The sequence below is a fragment of the Oryx dammah genome, unplaced genomic scaffold, assembly GCF_014754425.2.
Source record: "Oryx dammah isolate SB20612 unplaced genomic scaffold, SCBI_Odam_1.1 HiC_scaffold_28, whole genome shotgun sequence".
Lineage (NCBI taxonomy): Eukaryota > Metazoa > Chordata > Mammalia > Artiodactyla > Bovidae > Oryx > Oryx dammah.
The window spans coordinates 26,100,189-26,120,126 of NW_024070212.1; the positions used below are offsets into that span (position 1 = coordinate 26,100,189).

The 19,938-nt window shown below is 41.5% G+C and overlaps 1 pseudogene; it reads right to left on the reverse strand.

Annotated features, from left to right (window-relative positions):
* Positions 1 to 8,631: 8,631 nt before the first annotated feature.
* On the reverse strand, positions 8,632 to 19,588 carry LOC120855466 (annotated as a pseudogene).
* Between the last annotated feature and the right edge of the window lie 350 nt (positions 19,589 to 19,938).

Genomic DNA, 19,938 nt, shown 5'->3' on the forward strand with positions numbered 1-19,938 from the left:
GTAGAAAAACAGTTGAGACTGGAATAGATAGTATTTATGTCAATAGGCCAATAGATATTGAGGGTTAATCAGTCTAGTCAGGAAGCGGGCTCAGTGTACCACAGGATTTCTGTTCGATAAAGAAAATCTAAACATAGATAATAAAAAAGGTGATGAATTGAGGGAAGATAGTTCCAATATCCAACATTAATAAATGCTACATCTCTAAAATATATAAGAAACAACTTCAAATCAACTGCAAGAAGATAGGATGCCCAATAGAAAAATAGTCAAAATGCATCTATAGACAATTCTCAGAAAAGATATTGGATTAGCTAATAAGTATGTGCTCAGTCTCACTCTCTTCAGAATTGAAAATTAAAATACTATTTTTGCCAATCAGATTGGCAAAAATTTTCAAAGTCTGATGACACTGGATGTTGACAAAGAAAACACAAGAGCCCTCAGGTGCCGGCAGCAAATGTGTGAACTTGTGAGCAGGTGACCAATGTTCAGTGAATTTAGGTAAGTAACTCATTCCTGGCTGTAAGAAGAGTTAGTTTCCCAGAGTTTAGTTTGCATAGGACTAAAGAAAAGCATTGTCTATCATACCTTTGGCACTCAATAAATTTATATTGAGCAGACTTCTGAAGGTGTTCATCACAAGATTGTTTTTGATAAGAGGAGCTGAGGCAACCCAATCATTCATTATTAGAAGTACAGAAAAGTAAAACATATACCAAAGTTACATTTGACAGTAGCCAACACTGGCTATGACACCACCCTTATGGCAGAAAGTGAAGAGGAGCTGAAAAGCCTCCTGATGAAGGTGAAAGAGGAGAGCGAAACAGTTGGCTTAAAGCTCAACATTCAGAAAACGAAGATCATGGCACCCAGTCCCATCACTTCATGGGAAATAGATGGGGAAACAGTGGAAACAGTGTCAGACTTTATTTTGGGGGGCTCCAAAATCACTGCAGATGGTGTCTGCAGCCATGAAATTAAAAGACGCTTACTCCTTGGAAGAAAAGTTATGACCAACCTAGATAGCATATTCAAAAGCAGAGACATTACTTTGCCGACTAAGGTCCGTCTAGTCAAGGCTATGGTTCTTCCTGTGGTCATGTATGGATGTGAGAGTTGGACTGTGAAGAAGGCTGAGCGCCGAAGAATTGATGCTTTTGAACTGTGGTGTTGGAGAAGACTCTTGGGAGTCCCTTGGTTTGCAAGGAGATCCAACCAGTCCATTCTGAAGGAGATTAGCCCTGGGATTTCTTTGGAAGGAATGATGCTAAAGCTGAAACTCCAGTACTTTGGCCACCTCATGCCAAGAGTTGACTCATTGGAAAAGACTCTGATGCTGGGAGGGATTGGGGGCAGGAGGAGAAGGGGACGACAGAGGATGAGATGGCTGGATGGCATCACGGACTCGATGGACGCGAGTCTGAGTGAACTCCGGGAGTTGGTGATGGACAGGGAGGCCTGGCGTGCTGCGATTCGTGGGGTCGCAGAGAGTCGGACGCGGCTGAGCGGCTGAACGGACCTGACCTGAACACTGGCTAAAGCACCGCGGTGTGCCGGACAGTCTGTCACATGCAACGATGCTGTCAGACATTCACTTCACAAAGAACAGCTGAAGTCAGATTAAGCAGGAGGTCACGCAGGCAGTAAGAGGGTAACCTGGGATGGAACCCAGACACCTGGCCCCAGCGGCCCAGCACGGGGCCACCTGTGACCCGGGGCGGCCTGCCTTCAGTCCTGTGCATCTCTACTGGAGACCTGCCCTCGGGTGGGACCATTCCCACCTTCCCAGACAGCCCTTTCTGTCAAGGGTCTTCTTTCCCTCTTTGACTGTTTCCTGTACAGGAGATAGGAGCATATCTTAACTAAGCTCAGAATGATTCTTCCCTTATGTTGTTAGTGAAAGGGTTTCCTCCCAGGCTTTTCAACTCTTTTAAGGTCCTTTCATGAGGAGCTGGAACCTCAGGCAGCCTCTTTCTTAGTCTTGCAATTCATTTTCACATTATCTGAGACAACACAGTGAATTCCCTCCTCCATGTCCCTTTCCCCTGGGGTTCAGGCACGTGCAGTCCTAACAGGATATTTCAGAGATAGTCTTTATCTTTGTGTGTTGCCGAGGGGCTTTAGACATGTCAATGTTAATCATTACACGGGACTATGAAACAGTGAATCCGTCAGAGGCAACTTAGGGCTGGAGGGCTATTGTTATGTACAGTAAAAGAGCTCAGGCTACTAAACTAAGACATTTTGTCTTATTTTTATAAAATGTTCTATTTTCTCTTCTTTATGTATTTATCATCTCTTTCAGCCCTGTGTCCCTTCTCACTTGTCAGTGAGTTTCCTCCTTTGTAGGTCTGATGTCCTGGTTTGAATTTTGCCTAAAGGAGAGGTCATTAAGTCCTGAGCCCCACATTGAAGGGTTGTGTGTCTGAGCTCAGTGGAAACTATTTTCAAGTTCAAGGACTGCTTCAGTCATTATGTGCCACACACTATATCCTGCATTGTGCTGTGTTTCTTACTTCATCCTCACGACCACCCTGGCAGCTGGGGATAAGTATCCTCATTATGTAGACACTGAAGTTAAGCAAGGGGGAGGGTCTTGCCAAGGGTCAAACAGTTAAAAGCTTGCAGCCCAGGTCTTTTGGCAGAACTACCTCAAAGTCCTCCATTCTTTTTCCCTGTCGCTGATTTCCATGCTCTAAATTGCCAATTAATTAACCTCTATTTAAATGGTGCATTTCTGTGTTTAATTTCCTTTTTTTCCCTAAAAACACATTGCCTGTAATTTGAAACACTGTCTTCAGTTCAGTTCAGTTCAGTCATTCAGTCGTGTCTGACTCTTTGCAACCCCATGAATCACAGCACGGCAGGCCTCCCTGTCCATCACCAACTCCCGGAGTTCACTCAGACTCACGTCCATAGAGTCAGTGATGCCATCCAGCCATCTCATCCTCTGTCGTCCCCTTCTCCTCCTGCCCCCAATCCCTCCCAGCATCAGAGTCTTTTCCAATAAGTCAACTCTTCGCATGAGGTGGCCAAAGTATTCGAGTTTCAGCTTTAGCATCATTCCTTCTAAAGAAATCCCAGGGCTGATCTCCTTCAGAATGGACTGGTTGGATCTCCTTGCAGTCCAAGGGACTCCCAAGAGTCTTCTCCAACACCACAGTTCAAACGCATCAATTCTTCGGCGCTCAGCCTTCTTCACAGTCCAGCTCTCACATCCATACATGACTACTGGGAAAACCATAGGCTTGACTAGACAGACCTTAGTCGGCAAAGTAATGTCTCTGCTTTTGAATATGCTATCTAGGTTGGTCATAACTTTTCTTCCAAGGAGTAAGCGTCTTTTAATTTCATGTCTTACTTTAAAAATATTCAGTGGTCTAATAGAGATGAATTAGCAAATGGAAATTTCCTGCCAGGAAAAAAAGATCACTTTATAACCTGAAACACAACTCAGTTCTTCTCAAGCCAAGCTCTGTTTTCCCTAGACCGGCTGTTGTGTCAGGGAGGAGTCGTCTCCTTTCCTTGGAGCTTGTCTGCTTAATGATTTAGCAAGCACATGGTGCATCGTGTATCAAGGACTATCCTGAACTTTTTATAGATGTTAACTCCCTTAGTTCCACAGTGGAAACAAATACCATCGTCCACATCTCGCAGATGAGGAGACTGAGGTTCAGAGAGTGCTATCTATTTTTAAGCGGCACAGGCAAGATTGGAGGCCTAGTACTTCGAGTCTAGAGTCCAGGAGAATAAGCACCGCACCTTGGTCCTGCTTTGCTAACTCCTGCTCTGCCAAGCAAAGTAGAACAACAGCACGTAGGAGGTGAAAGAACTCGGGGGGAGCCTGGGAGACCCTTCTCTGATTGCCTGACAGAGGTTTGAAGGCCAAACAGCCTGACATGAAACTATCCTCAGTGCCTCTATCAGCTGGGCCGTTCTGGCAGACTATTACTGTCGGCTCAGAAAGGAAGAGGGGGCCCTCGGGCATTGTTAACTGACATGGCTTTGGTCTGAAGCAAATTAGTGTGAAGGAGAAAGGTGGTAGTCTCTTATAAAACGTATAGTGAAGTGACTGCCCACTGTGGCTTTTCGTACTAGAACCACCTGCCTGGCAGGGTGGCAGAGTTTTAGAAGGGTCCAGGTGTTTAGAATACCTTAGACGTAGTAGAGCAAGTTGTTAAATCAGAAAGAAAAAAAAAAAAAGATACTTTGTAACGAAGTGGATTGATGTGTTTGGTTCCTAGTCCTGAAATGGAAGGAGGAAAAAAAAATGCATTTTGCCTCTGCTTTTACAGTTTATAGGATGAAAAATACTCTCAATTCTGCCTTTATCCACAGAGGGGAGCAGAGTGGTTATAAAAACCCAAGTCTCAGCACAATGTAATCAGGTTCCACCATTCAGACTCTGAGTCTTCTGTCTATGAAATACCCTGACTTCTTGCTTCCCATTTCACTTTTCTCTTGGTTCCAGACTTTGGATTAGTTAGGTCACAAGAGGAAGAACGGGATAAGCGACCCACAGACTATACAGTCCATGGATTTCTCCAGGCTGGGATATTGGAGTGGGTAGCCATTCCCTTCTCCAGGGGATCTTCCCAACCCAGGGACTGAACCCAGGTCTCCTGCATTGCAGGCAGATTCTTTACCAGCTGAGCTACCAGGGAAGCCCCTAAACCCAAAAAGAGGAAGGACCAATTCTCTCACAAATTTCCTTTTAAAAAAATGTATTTCTGGCTGTGTTGGGTCTTCGTTGCTGCGCGGGTCTTTCTCCAGTTGCAGTGAGTGGAGGCTTTTCTTGGTTGCAGCGCATGGGCTTCTCGCTGCGACGGCTTCTCTTGTTGTGGAGGATGGGCTCTAGGGCACGCCGGTCTCAGTCGTTGCAGCTTGCCGACTTTAGGGCGCAGGCTCAGTATTCGTGGCCCACGGCCTCGGTTGCTCTGTGGCACGTGGGCTCCTCCCAGATCAGGGGTCAAACCTGCGTCAGTGCAGGGCAGGCAAACTCTTTGGCACTCAGCCACTAGGGAAGCCCCCAAAAGTTTCCTTTTTAAAGACTGATGAGAAAGAGCTTTTCAAACAGGATCTTGTAGTTGTATGGAATAGAGACTCACCAAAGCTTCCTGGGAAATTCAGAAAACCCAGGAAGTCCCAAGGCTGGGTCTCTCTTAGCATCTCTGCTTTCCCCTCCTCCATCGCTCAGCCCTTCCACTTTCTTTTTCTCTATCTCTGAGCATCTCTGTGTCTTTCTGTCCACTTCTCTCCACCAGCCAGTTCCCATGTCCTCTGTTTTACAGAGCACAGACTTTACCTCCTTTTAACATTAGCTTTAGTGTGATTTTAAAAATCAGTTTGATATCAGAGCCTCCCTTTCCCTTCAGCTCCGTGACTACATTGCTCAGTCTCTCAGTTTCCTGGTTTCTGGTTCCCATGAGAGCTGTTTGCATGGCCCATCTTTTTTTGGTAGAAAATTCCTTTCTGATAGTGCAAATAACTTTCAGCAGTGACATCATAACGAAAGAAAACATTTAGCAACATCTGACATGCAGTAAATAAGAAAGTGTTTCTTTGAAAATATGTCATTCTAGGAACATTATTTCTATATTAATAATGTAGCTGGAAAATGCCAAGGCTGTTTCTCTCGAGGCAAAAGGGCTCCCTCCCTCTTTTTGGATATTTTCTTTTTAATACCAATGAAAGGATTTGCCATTTTAGCAAATCATCAATTCTAAGAGTGCTCTCTTTGGAGGTTTTGAACTTAGGTTGGCATGATTTGAAATGGGGTTTCAAATTAAAAGAAAACAAAATTTTTAAGACAATTCTGGGATAGCCCAGAAAGTAGAAGCCACTTCTATTAACTTTTAAGTAGAATACATACATTCACTCCAATTTTGATGCAGAAATGAATAAATTGTCTAAAGCCTGCCTATTATTCCCCCAGAGCCTGATTGTTATTTATGTTCCTTGGTTTTGGTCATATTGCAGAATTAGGGCTCTGGTCAGAAATAACACCTTACACATCCAGATGCTTTCCTGTGAAGCTTAAAATTGTACTTTTCATCCTGAATTCCCACCTTAGACCTCACATGCTGATGAGAGGATGTGAACAGTTTCCAGTTTACAGTTAATAATTAGGACAGCTGGACTAGCCCCCCCATATCTTAATTATACCTAAATCAGACCATCACATCATTCAGCTTAATTTCAATAGGCTTAACCAAGAGGTTCTCACTGACCCCACAGAACAATGAAGGGTTTACAGTGTATCTTTACACAAAGCTGCCTAAGGGCTTGGCTGCCAACCACTGCCTGATAGGTAGAGAGAACAGTGTCAGTTCCAAAAGTTATACTCCCAACTTTAGTTTCTGCTGAATTATGCAGTGGGTGGGAATGGATGCCCACTCAAAGAAAACATCCTGTTGGGGTTGGAGGGTGTCTTCTACCACAAAGAATCAAAACCCCTACCAATATATTTCAGGGTGCCCTCTAGGTCTCTCTACAAACACGACAAAATCTAGTGGGTGCACAAGGTTAGTCATGGGCTCCAAATACTCAGAGCCAGAGCACAGCCCTTCTGGCTGAATATGGCTGGTTAAGTCAGCTGGGACATAAAGCTTTTCAATGCTCAGCCAGTCTTGTTGGATAAAGCATCTTCTTACATAACACAATGGAACTGTGCTAAACAGTTTCAAAGTTGAGGAGAATCCAAATATATCACCTATTAAAAAATTTCACAATTTTAGTTTGCTTCTTAAACTTTGGTTCTGAAACACTGTCTACATTCTTGACACGTGAAAATGACGTGGCCACTTCAGTGCCTCTGCATGTTGTGTAAAAAAACTCAAAAAGTAAAGCAGGACAAGGACGTGTCATAACAAGACACAGTATACTGTACAAACAAAACCTAAACTATATATAAATACACCCCCACCCCTGGTGGCTCAGATGATAAAGCATCTGCCTACAATATGGGAGACCTGGGTTCAATCCCTGGGTCAGGAAAATTCCCTGGAGAAGGAAATGGCAACCCACTCCAGTACTCTTGCCTGAAAAATCCCATGGACAGAGGAGCCTGGTAGGCTATAGTCCAGGGAGTTGCAAAGAGTCCGACAAGACTGAGTGACTTCACACTCCCACCCCAGCACCCCTTTCCCCTGCCGCCACTAGCTGACCAGAGCAATGCCAAGGGTCCTCTCGAAGGCCAATGCAGTTTATGAAATCCAGCACCTAGGACTCCAGCCATCCCTTGCCTTGTGGTGACATGCGTGTCACTGCAGGCTTTTCTTGGAGACTCCCTGCGCTCTAATCAGTTCCACAAGTACAGGGAAAATCCCAGAGCTTCACTGGAGCTTTCACACTATTGGCTGGACTCAAAGATCTAGAGTCCTGGGAGTTAACTTTTCAGATAAACTGAGTGGATCATTTCCTAGGTTGGATCCTATCTTATCGTACTATCTCAGCAGAGCCCACGCAGTAGGAAGCATCTTCTACTCTGAGGCTCCAAAGTCATTGCTTAGGGATGGGTGAGGGTCACATAATAAAAGCCATACAATGAACTAACAGCTTAAGTTGATATAAATTCTTTCCAAGTAAGTTCTTTGGGCCCATTTGCTTCTGCTTTCCATTGCATTCCCAAATCATTTTCATACTATACCTTTAAAAATGTATACAACAGTCCATTTTAAAAATTGTCAATGCAATTACCTGTTAATGTGCTTTCAATTAGATTAATAACAACTTGATGAGCTATTATGTAGATCTAGGGAAAACTATTTAGTCTTAAGGAGGCCAATACTGTGCTAATTCACAGTAAGGAGAAAAAGCAATGTAAGTAGAATTTTACATAATCATCAAAAACTTGAAAAGCAGTCTTACTGAACTGTTGTAGTTTTCCCAAAATCACTTAACAGCAATTTATATCAAGAGATCCTAAGTTTAGGGGTAGGAGGATAAGACAACTCTTTAAGGTAGAAATTCACCTTTCTCATAACAGTAATAGGTAATTTCCCCACTCAGACCTAAGATAATTGTACATTCAAAAGTTCATAACTAACTGTTCTTGAGACATTAATCATTCTCTAACACATACACTTAGTAGAAATAACTACAAGAAAGCTTAAAAAATCTGAGTTAACATTATGCTGTGCAAAAAGAAAAAAAAAAAAACAAACAAACCTTGAACAATCTACATTTTATGTTAAATACCCTGACTAAAATGTTGGTTGTGCTACACAATTCCACTTGTTTGCAGAAATGAGTTGATTTCTATGTACCACCTTTGTTGTTGTTTTAAGTCTTTAGCACTTTTTGTTCTAAATATCACCTTGCTTTGAAAAGATGAATAACTTATTACCAAATCACAAATCCATTTCAGTTAAGTCTGAATAAAATCCAGTATAAATGTATTACTTTGTTCTAGGAATAATGGCTCCATGTCTTAGTTCTGACAGCTTCCTAAGGGCAAACCACCATTGAAGTCATTTGGGTTTAAACTGCACAGAAAGAAGAAAACAGTGAAGTCTACCTTTTTGTTTTCTTTTTAAGTCTTCAGACCTTGCTAGGACACTTCTTCCAGACCAGCAGTCAGACAGTTGCGGCACCTGATGCTCTGAAACAGGTGTGGTTTAAACAACATCAGCCAAGCTTAGTGATCTGGAGGTCTCCGTTGATCTTTATGGTGTCCACTGCAGATAACATTTGAATGCGGTGGTAAAAATAAAAAAGTTGGTGTCCATCCACAAACACTCTGAAACCTGGATGCTAACAAAGGATTTCCATCCTGAACGGCTGGTCTGGGACGAATGGGAAGTAAGGGATCGCTAACTGTTCTTCACCCCTTTCCCCAGAAATACAAGAATTTCTGAGTAGCTGCTGGTCTGTGAACGCTGCTTTGAGTTCAATGCCACCTCTGCGGGAGGATCTTCCAGATCACCACAGGTCAAGCTGATGGCAAAGCTCTCCGGGTTGAGGTTTACAATGCCCATCACTAACACCTTCTTGCCTGGTCTCATGCCACCTCTTATGTGCCTACAAAATGGCACACTCAGTTGTGGGAGGAATATGTCAGCTTGAACCGGAGAGCCCAAGGAGTTGTTTAAATGCGCGTCATCTAGCTTCACCACTGCATTGCTGTCAGCCACAGACCCCACCGTCTTCTCGCACAGCGCGAAGGCGTGGCAACTGGCGGCCAGGCGGCGGGGCTGCTTGGCCCAACTTTTTAAGACAGGTTGCAAAAGCCATAGGCTAGTCTCTAAACCTGTGGCCTTCGAGCAAATCGTCCAAGGCTCATCAGCGGTGGCAAGTAATGTAACAAGTGTCTGTTTCAGTTACAGGGACTAGATGGAGGTGGGTCTTTCTCTTCAAGGGCTTGTGGGTGGACCAGTTTCATAAATGAGTCCATTGCAACACAGGTGAAGCTCAGTTAAAATGAGTACATTGCCTACTTTAAAGGTCATCTCAGTGACCTTACTCTACATTAAAAAGTGATCAATGTCTTTATGGTCCCTCCAGAACAAAATCCTTTGGATGAACTCCAAGATGCTTTTGATGTTATTTATGTCAAGTATGGCTGAGTTGTATTATGGAGATTTGGTAGGGTCAAATCTACCACTTTAATTTCTGACAGCATAAGTAGGTGAAAATAATGACCTTGTACACTGAAAAGATATGGTCAGACCTGGGTTGTCAGACAAAGAACTGAGTTATTTGTCATTTGTCATGTGTGACCAGTCTTCAAACCAGCTTCCTTATCTGCAAAACATTGATTCAGAAAATAAACTTTACTTCCGAGAACCACACTGCAATCTCACCTGCTTTTGTTTCTAGTGAGGCTCCATGCTGAGCTTTTGGAGGACTGTTCTCCTCTGTCATTGGCAGTGTGCAATGGTGGTTACCAGTACAGTTTAAGGGTTAAATAAGCTGGCATATGTGCTGTTCTTGTGTGTGTGTGTGTGTGTGTGTGTGTGTGTGTGTGTGTTAGTCGCTCAGTCGTGTCCGACTCCATGTACTGTAGTTCTCCAGGCTCCTCTGTCCAATACTAGAGTGGATTGCCATGCCCTTCTCCAGGGTATCTTCCTGACCCAGGGGTTGAATCTGGATCTCCCTCATTGCAGGCAGATTCTTTATCATCTGAGCCACCAAGGAAGCCCAAGAATACTGGAGTGGGTAGCCTATCAAGAGACAGGTTTCTCCAGGGGTGCTTACCGACCCAGGAATCAAACTGGGGTCTCTTGCATTGCAGGCGGATTCTTTACCAGCTGAGCATACACACTCATTCATATAAACACTGAAACTGAATCTCATAATTTTCATGTCATAAAATCTTCTCAACCATTTAAAAATGTAAAAATCAGCCATAGCTTGCAGGCCATACAAAACAAGCAGAGGGATGTATGGATTTGGCCTGTAGACCAGAGTTTGCCCACCACCAGCATAGAATATTATGTTTTACAAAAGGCTTTTGTATGTCCAAATGTGCCTCATTTGTTTCTGAGATCAATTCACTGAAGCAGGTAGGGAAGAAACTACTAGCCCCATTTTACAGAGAAGGAGAAAGTCTCAGAAGGATTAAGCAAGGTACTAAGGATCATAGTCAATAAGAAATAGACATGAGATCTAACCCTAATCCCCAGGATTCAACTGCTCTTTTACTATACCTTTTTCATCTTTATGACAAATCTTAGGAAAAGCTATCAGCTCCTGGCTATGTATACCCAAAGAAAGGACTGCTCCCACAGGTGAAGCAAGAACTCTCATAACCAGGATTTGCTAGTACTTTCTAAAATTTGCTAGTACTACACTTTGCTAGTTAAGGAATGGCTTGTATGCACTGTGAGGAGGACAGAGAGAGAGAGAAGGAAATATGTCTGCTAACACTGCAACCCCAGAAACTTGACCTCAGGAAGCAGGCCCTGAGGGATCTGAGTCTCCTCTGAAATCTGTTATTGTGGCAGTTATCATGTATCCAGCACACCCTGTCTCAAAGCCCCATGGCCTCTGTTTGCTTTTCTATCTGTTATGTGTCCCAAAGGTCCAAAACAAGGAAGAAAGAAAGAGAGGAAAAAGAAGAGAAAGTGACTGCATAGTGAGTTTCTGTCTTAGCTATAGTGTAGAAACTAGAATTTCTTCTTTGGTATGCTGCCTACATGTTGGTATTATGCCACCACATTAACTCTAGGGCCCTGGAATTGGTCCTATGATCTGAGTACCAATTTCTCCTTGGACAAGCACTTCTGAGTCATAGAAAATACTATGATTCTCATTCAACTGGCAAGTTATTTCACATTCAAAATTAACTACTTAATTAAAAAATCATTAAAATGATCAATCTATACATATACATATATATATATACACACTATTGTATATTTATACAAGTTACAAGGTAGCTCAGACAGTAAAGAATCTTCCTGCAACGCAAGAGACGTGGGTTCGATCCCTGGGTTGGGAAGATCCCTTGGAGAAGTGAATGGCTACCCATTCCAGTATTCTTGACTGGAGAATTCCATGGACAGAAGAACCTGGCAGGCTATAGTCCATGGGGTCACAAAGAGTCAAACATGACTAAGTGACTAAAACTTCAAGTAGAGTAAGATTTAAAGATAAATAAGGACTTAGTCTGTTCAGGTTGACATAACAAATACAACAGACATTTGTTTTTAACAATTTGGAGGCTGAGAAGTCCCAAATCAAAGTGCCAGGCTTTTTGTTTCCTGGGAAAGACTATTTTCCTGGCTTACAGATGGCTCCCTTCTTCCTGCATTCTCACATAACCTCATCTTTGCGCAGCTGGGGAGAGAGAGAAGGCCAAACTCTCCAGTGTCTCTTTTTATAAGGGCACTAATCCCATCAGACCAAGGCCCCGCACCTATGCTGTCATCTAACCCTAATCACCTCCCAAGTGCCAATTCCACCTCTCAATTCCATCATGCTGATGGTGGGTAGAACTGCAACATATGAGTTGGAGAGGGACATAAACATTCAATCCATCACAAGTACTCTTTTCAATAATATTTATAAAATTTCCTCTTTTCTCAAACATAGGTGGGAAAGCTATTCATCCATTCATTGATTTGCTAGTTATTTTAATAATTTTTGAGCACCTACCTATGTGCTAGATCTGTCTCTTTCAGGGATTGAAAACCTCAGGACTCACAAACCTCCCTGCAACTCAGAGTAAACAGCTCCCATCTGCCTTTCTCCCTGGCTCTCATTATCATCTATTTCTTTTCATGTAGACTTATTGAATAAATTTCCCAAGGGGTTTGAAATACATTTTTGTTGGATCTCCACCTTTCTTTTCATGTGGCTCAGCCAACAGAAGACGATAACTGCTAAGTGCACCCCATGCTTCACAGTGTGACTGCTCAATAGTTCTGTGTTTGCAATTAGTTTTTACCTCCTCAAAGGAAAGGGCCTCTCTGCCCATAGGTACTATACTTGGCTTTTAAATATTTAATAATTAATTGCTTGGATTTGCAACTTTTCTCCTTCTTAAATTCTTAGCTGGCATCTAGGTCACTTATAAGATTCAGATTTTTAAATGGTCATACTCTCTACCCCCCGCCACCCCGCAAAAATGTACATTTTAAACACATATCTACATAACATTAAAAATAATGTTTAAAACAGAAATAGAAAGTGATCTCCCATAATTACCATCACCTTGATAGAAACAGAGTCAGAAACTCTATAGCTCTGGAAGGATACTTAAAAGGGTTGTTGAGGCCATCATACACCAATTTGAGAAGCAGGAGTGCGTGTCCATGGCATAGCACTTCTTGCGTGCATAGCCCACTTGATCCATTCTTTCTGTGCTCACAAGTCTGTAGGGATCACCAGTCCTGGTGGTATCAGAGCACACAGATGAACAGAATCAGTTGTGAGAGTGCTGTAGGTACTTGTTACTTATATGACTTTCAAGTACGCAAACAATTTACATCTTCCATAAATTAAGGCAAAGTCAAGATTTTTCCCTCAGCCCCATTGATACGGGAAACAGAAGGCCATAAGGTACCAGAGGCCATAAGGCACTGGTTTCATACTGCCTAAGCTCACAGCCCAGCTCCACAAATGATTAGCTGAACATTGGTCAAGGTGCTTAAAACCAATAAACTTCCATTTCTTCATCTATAAGATGGCAATTATAATAGGTTTTAGGTTATAAATTATGAGAATGAATTGGGGATATGAATAAAAGAGCAGAGTATTTGGCATTTAGGGTGAGTACTCAGTGGGCTTCCCAGGTGGTGCTGGTGGTAAAGAATCTGCCTGCCAATGCAGGAGATGTAAGAGGTGGGGGTTCTATCCCTGCCTTGGGAAGATCCCCTGGAGGGGGGCATGGCAACCCACTCCAGTATTCTTGCCTGGAGAATCCCATGGACAGAGGAGCCTGGTGGGCTACAGTCCACGGGGTCACAAAGAGTTGGACACAACTGAAGTGACAGCATGCACACACTCAATAAAGGTATTAAATACTCAATAAAGGTAATAAATAAAATAACAGTATTTTCAAAGCTACTACTGCTAATTATTACTATTATCATCATCACTATTATTATCAAGAGGTCATCTATGTACCTTAGGTTCAAATAAACCTAGCCAAGATTTAGCTCTGCCACTTACTAGTGCTATGATCTTGGGCAACTTGCTTTACTTCTCTCAGCTTCAGTTTCATCATATCAAAAATGTATATAGAGCATTGTAGATGTTAAATGGGCACCAAGTCACGGGCTTAAGAAAATACAAAGTGCATAATAAATAGTAATTGTTCAGTAAATGTTACCAATGATGACAGTGCTTTCTTAAATGTTAAAGGGAGGAAAGAATTATGCTTAAGAGTATTAGATCCATGATTCACAGGGTCAGGAAAATGTATTATTATTGATAAGGGGGTGGTGGTCCTAGACGATTTGAGAAATAACAAGTACTTAAAAATACATGTTCAACTCTTCTCACGTAATTCCAAACCACTAGAGAAACCTACAACCCTGAGACAAACTGAGATTGCATATGCATAGATCAGATTGAGAGTTAATTTTTTAGTGATATAAAGAACACACAATTTTGAAGCAAAGAAGACAGAAAACTTAGAAATGATATAGTTCAACATCTTCATTTTTTTAAATGAGAAAACTGAGACTCAGGGAGAGAAAATTATTTGTCCAAGTTCAGGATCAGGCGCTTGATCTTAATATGTAGTCAATAAGGTTTTGCTAAAAGAATGAATAAAAGAAGGATGTATTTTGCCTCTCTATATTTCTATGTTTGTGTGTTGGTGTGACTCTAAGTTTTTGACTGAAGATTGTCTATAGGTCAATTGAAAACTAAGAGACAGTCATTAGAATCTTTCAAAACACCTGTTTCATCTGTGATTTTATATATACAAATTATGAGAGAAGAAAATTCTTACTAAATACTCACTAAGAGCCAGTCACTTTTACATAAAATGTCTCATGGAAACTCCATAATAATCCTGGGAAGAAATCTACCCATCAGGGTTCAGTATAGAAAACAAACTATGCTGGTTGTTTTAAAAAGGAATTTGATGCCTACAAAACTCCTGAAAGGGCTAGATGGCCAAGGCTTAGACAAGATCTTCAGGAAAAATGGCTCCAAACATCACCTTGGAAGCTGCCTGCCAAGGGAACTGCTCCCTCTGCTACAGTTTATATGCTAAGCGTCTAGAAAATGCCACATCCACTGCAGACTCTGAGATCATACCTTCAAAACCATGCACCAGGGACATGACTCCACCCAAGACTGCTGTCCCCAGAGCTATGCCACAGCTGCTATTATCCACACCAGCAAAATTGTTGCTCTTCAAGCTACTGCCTTTTTTCCCACTTGATTTAGTTTTAAAGTCAGTTTTCATAGTATTCATCTGATTGGTTAAAGCTAAGTCATCAAGAACCTTATGAGGCTTCCCTGATGGCTCAGTGGTAAAGAATCTGCCTACAATGCAGGAGACTGCCTGCCAATGCAGGAGGCACGAGTTTGATCCCTGGGTCACGAAGATCTCCTGGAGGAGGGCATGGCAACCCACTCTAGTGTTCTTGCCTGGAGAATCCCATGGACAGAGGAGCCTGGCAGGCCACAGTCAATAGGGTCACACAGAGTCAGACACAACTGAAGCAACTTAGCACATGCACGGTTATCACTGGGATAAGCATTGGAGAATATAATAACAAAAAAGACAGAGGCCTTGCTATGGAGAGTTTTCCAGTAAAAAGCATAAATAAATAAATAAGAATATGATTGTGAAACTACAGAATGTGGTCTGTTAGAACAGTAAACACTGAGTGCTGTGGAAGAATCCAGCCGTGGCACCTAGCTCAATTTGGGAACAGAGTAGACACTCATTGCATATTTATTTTTGGTTCTTATAGATGAGTGAAAAGTCCAGCAATTTGGCCAATGTCACTTGATTTTTGGGACTAATATAACTTCTCATGAATCTCATTTGAGGGCACTGTAATAAAAGGAGTTTCATTTTCACAGGTATTTTTGTTTGTCTCATTGGTTTTGTTTTGTGTACAGTGAAAATAGCAATGTATTCTCAACAATGAGAGCTAGGGATCTGTGACCAAGTCACTAGGCTTTCTGCAAACATAATTTTCTGAAACAGATTAGCCTACTTCCCCACCCAGTAATTCTTTATTAGAATTCTTAAAAAGTAGTAAAAAGTAGAATAAACTGTAGAGTAGCTAAGGTTCAATATCAAAAACTACTGTACTGGAAAGATACATTTATAGAGTAAGACTTCAGGGGCTCCCCTGGTGGCTCAGATGGTAAAGCATCTGCCTGCAATGCTGGAGACCTGGGTTCGATCCCTGGGTCGGGAAGATCCCCTGGAGCAGGAAATGGCAACCCACTCCATTACTCTTGACTGGAAAATCACATGGATGGAGGAGCCTGCTAGGCTACAGTCCATGGGGTTGCAAAGAGTCGGACACGACTGAGCAACTTCATTTTCTTTTTCTTCAGGAAAACAAATATTGAGATACAATGAGATGACTTTCTTACTTATTTTCGATTATTTCAATCATGAATAATCCAACAATTTTCTTCCCATCAAAAAAACCTCACGGAGCACACAAATCCCAGAACAAAAGTGACCTTTGGGCCAATGAAATGGCTGGTTGGAGATGGTTCTATGACCTCTCAAGGAGTCCTAAGTGTCACAGGTGGAACAGTACATCAGAAAAGTTCAGACATGATTACTAACCCTTATTTTCATTAAAATATATGTTTGTACATGGAAACAAGACCAGCAGTCTAGAAGTCCTCAAACAGGCAGTGCAGTTTTAATTAGTTGAGTATGGAGACTCATTAATATGTAAATGAGGAGCTTACCAATATTAATCATCTGTTTTACCAGGCAGCTTTTACTAAAGAGTTTCTAACGAGTTTGCAAATTAAGTTTCTTTGACATTAAAAATCAGCTAAATGCCTGTCTGAGAATAATCTCTTCTAACTCCAGGGCAGGAAGGGGGGATTTTTTTTTTTTTTTTGGATGAGAAACAGCCATGTTTAAAACCAATTCCCACGTTGGCAAGCACGGAGCAAGAGTCCTGCATCAACCCTTTCCAGGCTCCAATTGAAACCATTCTGCAAGAGAGAACCAGAAAAATAGTGGGAACAAGAGACAAATATGAGTCATGGTGATTTAAAGATGCACAACCTAGAAAGCTTCATCACAATATGTGTTTACATAGGTGACTGGCATTGTTAAAACACAAAAGAGGTTACTATATTTTTAAAAGGCCCTTCTACAGCCTTTAGCATACACCTGTGGTTCTGTTTTCTTGGAAATGTTGAAGATAGGGTTGGATTCTGATTTATCAAGGATGATTAGAAATATGGGGGTGGAATTCAAGGTTCTCCTGCAATCACTTTAATTTCTGAATTTGTTTTCATTAAGTTTACAAAAAAGTGTATGGGCTTGGGCTCAATCATGTAAATCATTTTCAATGTCAGCTAAGTCCATTATTGTGTCCTTCAGCCATCAATACAAAACAATACAGAACACATTCAGACGTTCCTTCAGATGCCCTACTTCCAGAAAGAATGTCAGAAAGGAAATTCTGTAAAGGAGAGAATAGGCTAGCTGCACATCACCGAACTTCTGCTCCATCAACTGAAACACAGTTGACCTTCAAAAATTTTCTCTCTCCTTATAATCCTACGGAAAGTCAAAGGAAGCTTTGAAGTGATACACTTTCAAAAAGCTCACGATCTGTGTTTCTTCTCAAAATTTGAAACTCTTTCCCATGCCCTCCAACTTCCTACAGCTATTAGCTAAAAGTTACTGGGCAAGACTGATTTGTCACCCATCTTATTCATTCATTAGCTTGTTCAGTAAATGAAAACGAATGAACTTTTTTGCCAATGCAATATTTGTTGATGGAATTGAAGCAAGGTTCTGAGAAACTACTGTATCAGGTACTTGTGGGATACAAATAGGTATTAGCAGTTTCAAGGGACTTAGAGTCTACTAAGAATATAAAATATGTTCCCAATAAGCCCACTTTGAAGAAATGTGTGATTAAAACAATGAGAATTGTCTACCTCATGTGTTTTTTGCAAATGTCTGAAAATCTTATAAAAGACATCCTATCTCGATCTCATTCTTGATATAGTAAAGATAGTCCTTGTATGATACATCAGAGAAAAGGATATGATTGGTGATGTAGTACTTTTAAGTTTTATAAGTTTATACAAGGTTAAGTGGCTAATGCAGCAAATACTGGGGATTATTCCCATTTTGCCATCTTAGAGGAAGAACTTCAGTCTGTGCATAGGTTTACTTGCTGCAATGATGCAGAGTCAATGAATGGCATTCCCTTAAGGATGTCAGCCCAGGAACACCAGACTGTACTGTTCAGTCTCATAATCCTAGCTTGTCCAAGGCCTTCTTTCTGTTGGTCAATGCCTTGCTAAATATCGTGGCTGGTGGAAAACACTGTTAGGTTTAGACTCATTTAAATTCATGGCAAAAAGAAAGAAAATCCTTAATCAAAGGCACAAGATAGATTTTGCAAAGAAGTAACGGCCAGAAAATTAATCCAAAATGCTCTTTGGTTTGGGCTTCTGTGTGAGCACAACTTGGCTGCAGGTCTTGACTGGAGGTTCTGGGAGTTGCAGGAGTGGAAAATGGAAATGGCTCATCTGCACCTGCCCTTTCTCTAGAGATTAGACTCATCCTCTCCCATGACACTCGTGGCCAGTTTCAGTCTGAGAAAGAAGGCTGCAGGCCACCTCCTCACTGTTGCCCAGGCCAGCAGCCTGGTCCTACAAGTCACTCTCAGTGGATCTATGCATGTGTGCGTGCTCAGTCACTTCAGTCGTGTCCGACTCTTTGCAACTCTTTGGACTGTAGCCCACCACACTCCTCTGTCCATGGGGTTCTCCAGGCAAGAAGACTGGAGTGGGTTGCCATGCCCTCCTCCAGAGGATCTTCTCAACGCAGGGATCAAACTCGCTTTTCTTTTGTTCCTGCATTGGCAGGCAGGTTCTTTACTGCTAACATCACTTGGGAAGACCCAGTGAAACTATATTATTCTACAAATAGATGTTTGGGTATGGGATGTATTTCTGTGGCCTGTGTGGGTTTCAATCTTTTGCTGTAGAACAACTTTGTCCAATAGAACTTTCCATGGTGACAAAAATGTTCTGTAAATCTGCACTGTTCAATATAGTAGCCACCAATCACAGGTAGTTACTGAGCACTTAGAATGTGAAACTTAATTCTTAGTTTTTAATCTTAATTAATTTTAATTTAAACAGCCACATTGGACTAGTAGCTACCCATAATGGACAGTACAGACTTGTAAAATGGCTTCATCCGTTTGGATTTCCATGAATGGAAAAGAATGATCAAAATGATCACTCTGTGATAATGACACAATTCTGGTTTAGAAGTATGAATTAATTCTTTTAATTTTGACATAAATAGAATGAATAAAAGCCTGAAACTCCCCCTCCCCTCCATGATTTGGGTGACATCTCAGGGTGTGTCTTTTCAATATTCAAATGACAAAATGAAAGGAAAATCATTTATACCAGGTATTTTACTAGGTGATTATCTATGTGTTTTGAATATCAGTAGATGCTTATATTAACAGCATCAAACTCTTTCACATTCTCAGTCAACATTTTTAAGCAAATAATTAATTAATAACTTACTGCTAAATAATAACATCTTGATAATTAATTCAAACTGCTATTTGGATCAGACTCCTGAACAACTTGGTGGTATGTCTACACTGGAGCTAAATTTGCTTGAAGATTATAGGTTCAATATTATAGATGAAGTGTTCTTGTATGAAGACAATCATTTTTGAGTGGTAATATAGATATGAAACTAAGAACAACTAATACAAAGCAACATAGAATCCAAAATTTTTTATTTGAAGAATTTTGTGATATCCTTAAATTTAATGTACAGGTAATATCCAAAAAGAAATACCCTCAATATTTTCAACAGAGGTAGAAGCTACCAGAGACTCACAGGGCCTGATTCTGATGACTGGAATGTAGCTCTCCTAAGATGCTGCCTGCACTTCCGAGCTTCTTCCTCTGATTGACCCATGTTGATCAGCCTGGACGCATACAACAGACTAGAATTTTGCCACTTTAAAATCTGCCACCTTCTACGAATATGGTCGACTTAGGCTAGAATGAAAACTACAGTTGTTCGGCCAAATTCTAGGCAAGGGTTTCAGAGCACCTGCTCCTCTGGTTGCGTTAATATGGCTGCTGGCAGATTGACTCCCTTGTTTATACAGCCTGCCTTACTTCACAGGATTCTTCGGAGAATCAAAGGAGATCCCAAGAGAGTGAGAATCCCGCAGTAGAAAGAGCAGTCAGATGATCGAAAATACCTGAATTCTAATCCCAGGACTTGACTTAATTTCTCTGGGTTTTTGTTTTCTTATTTGC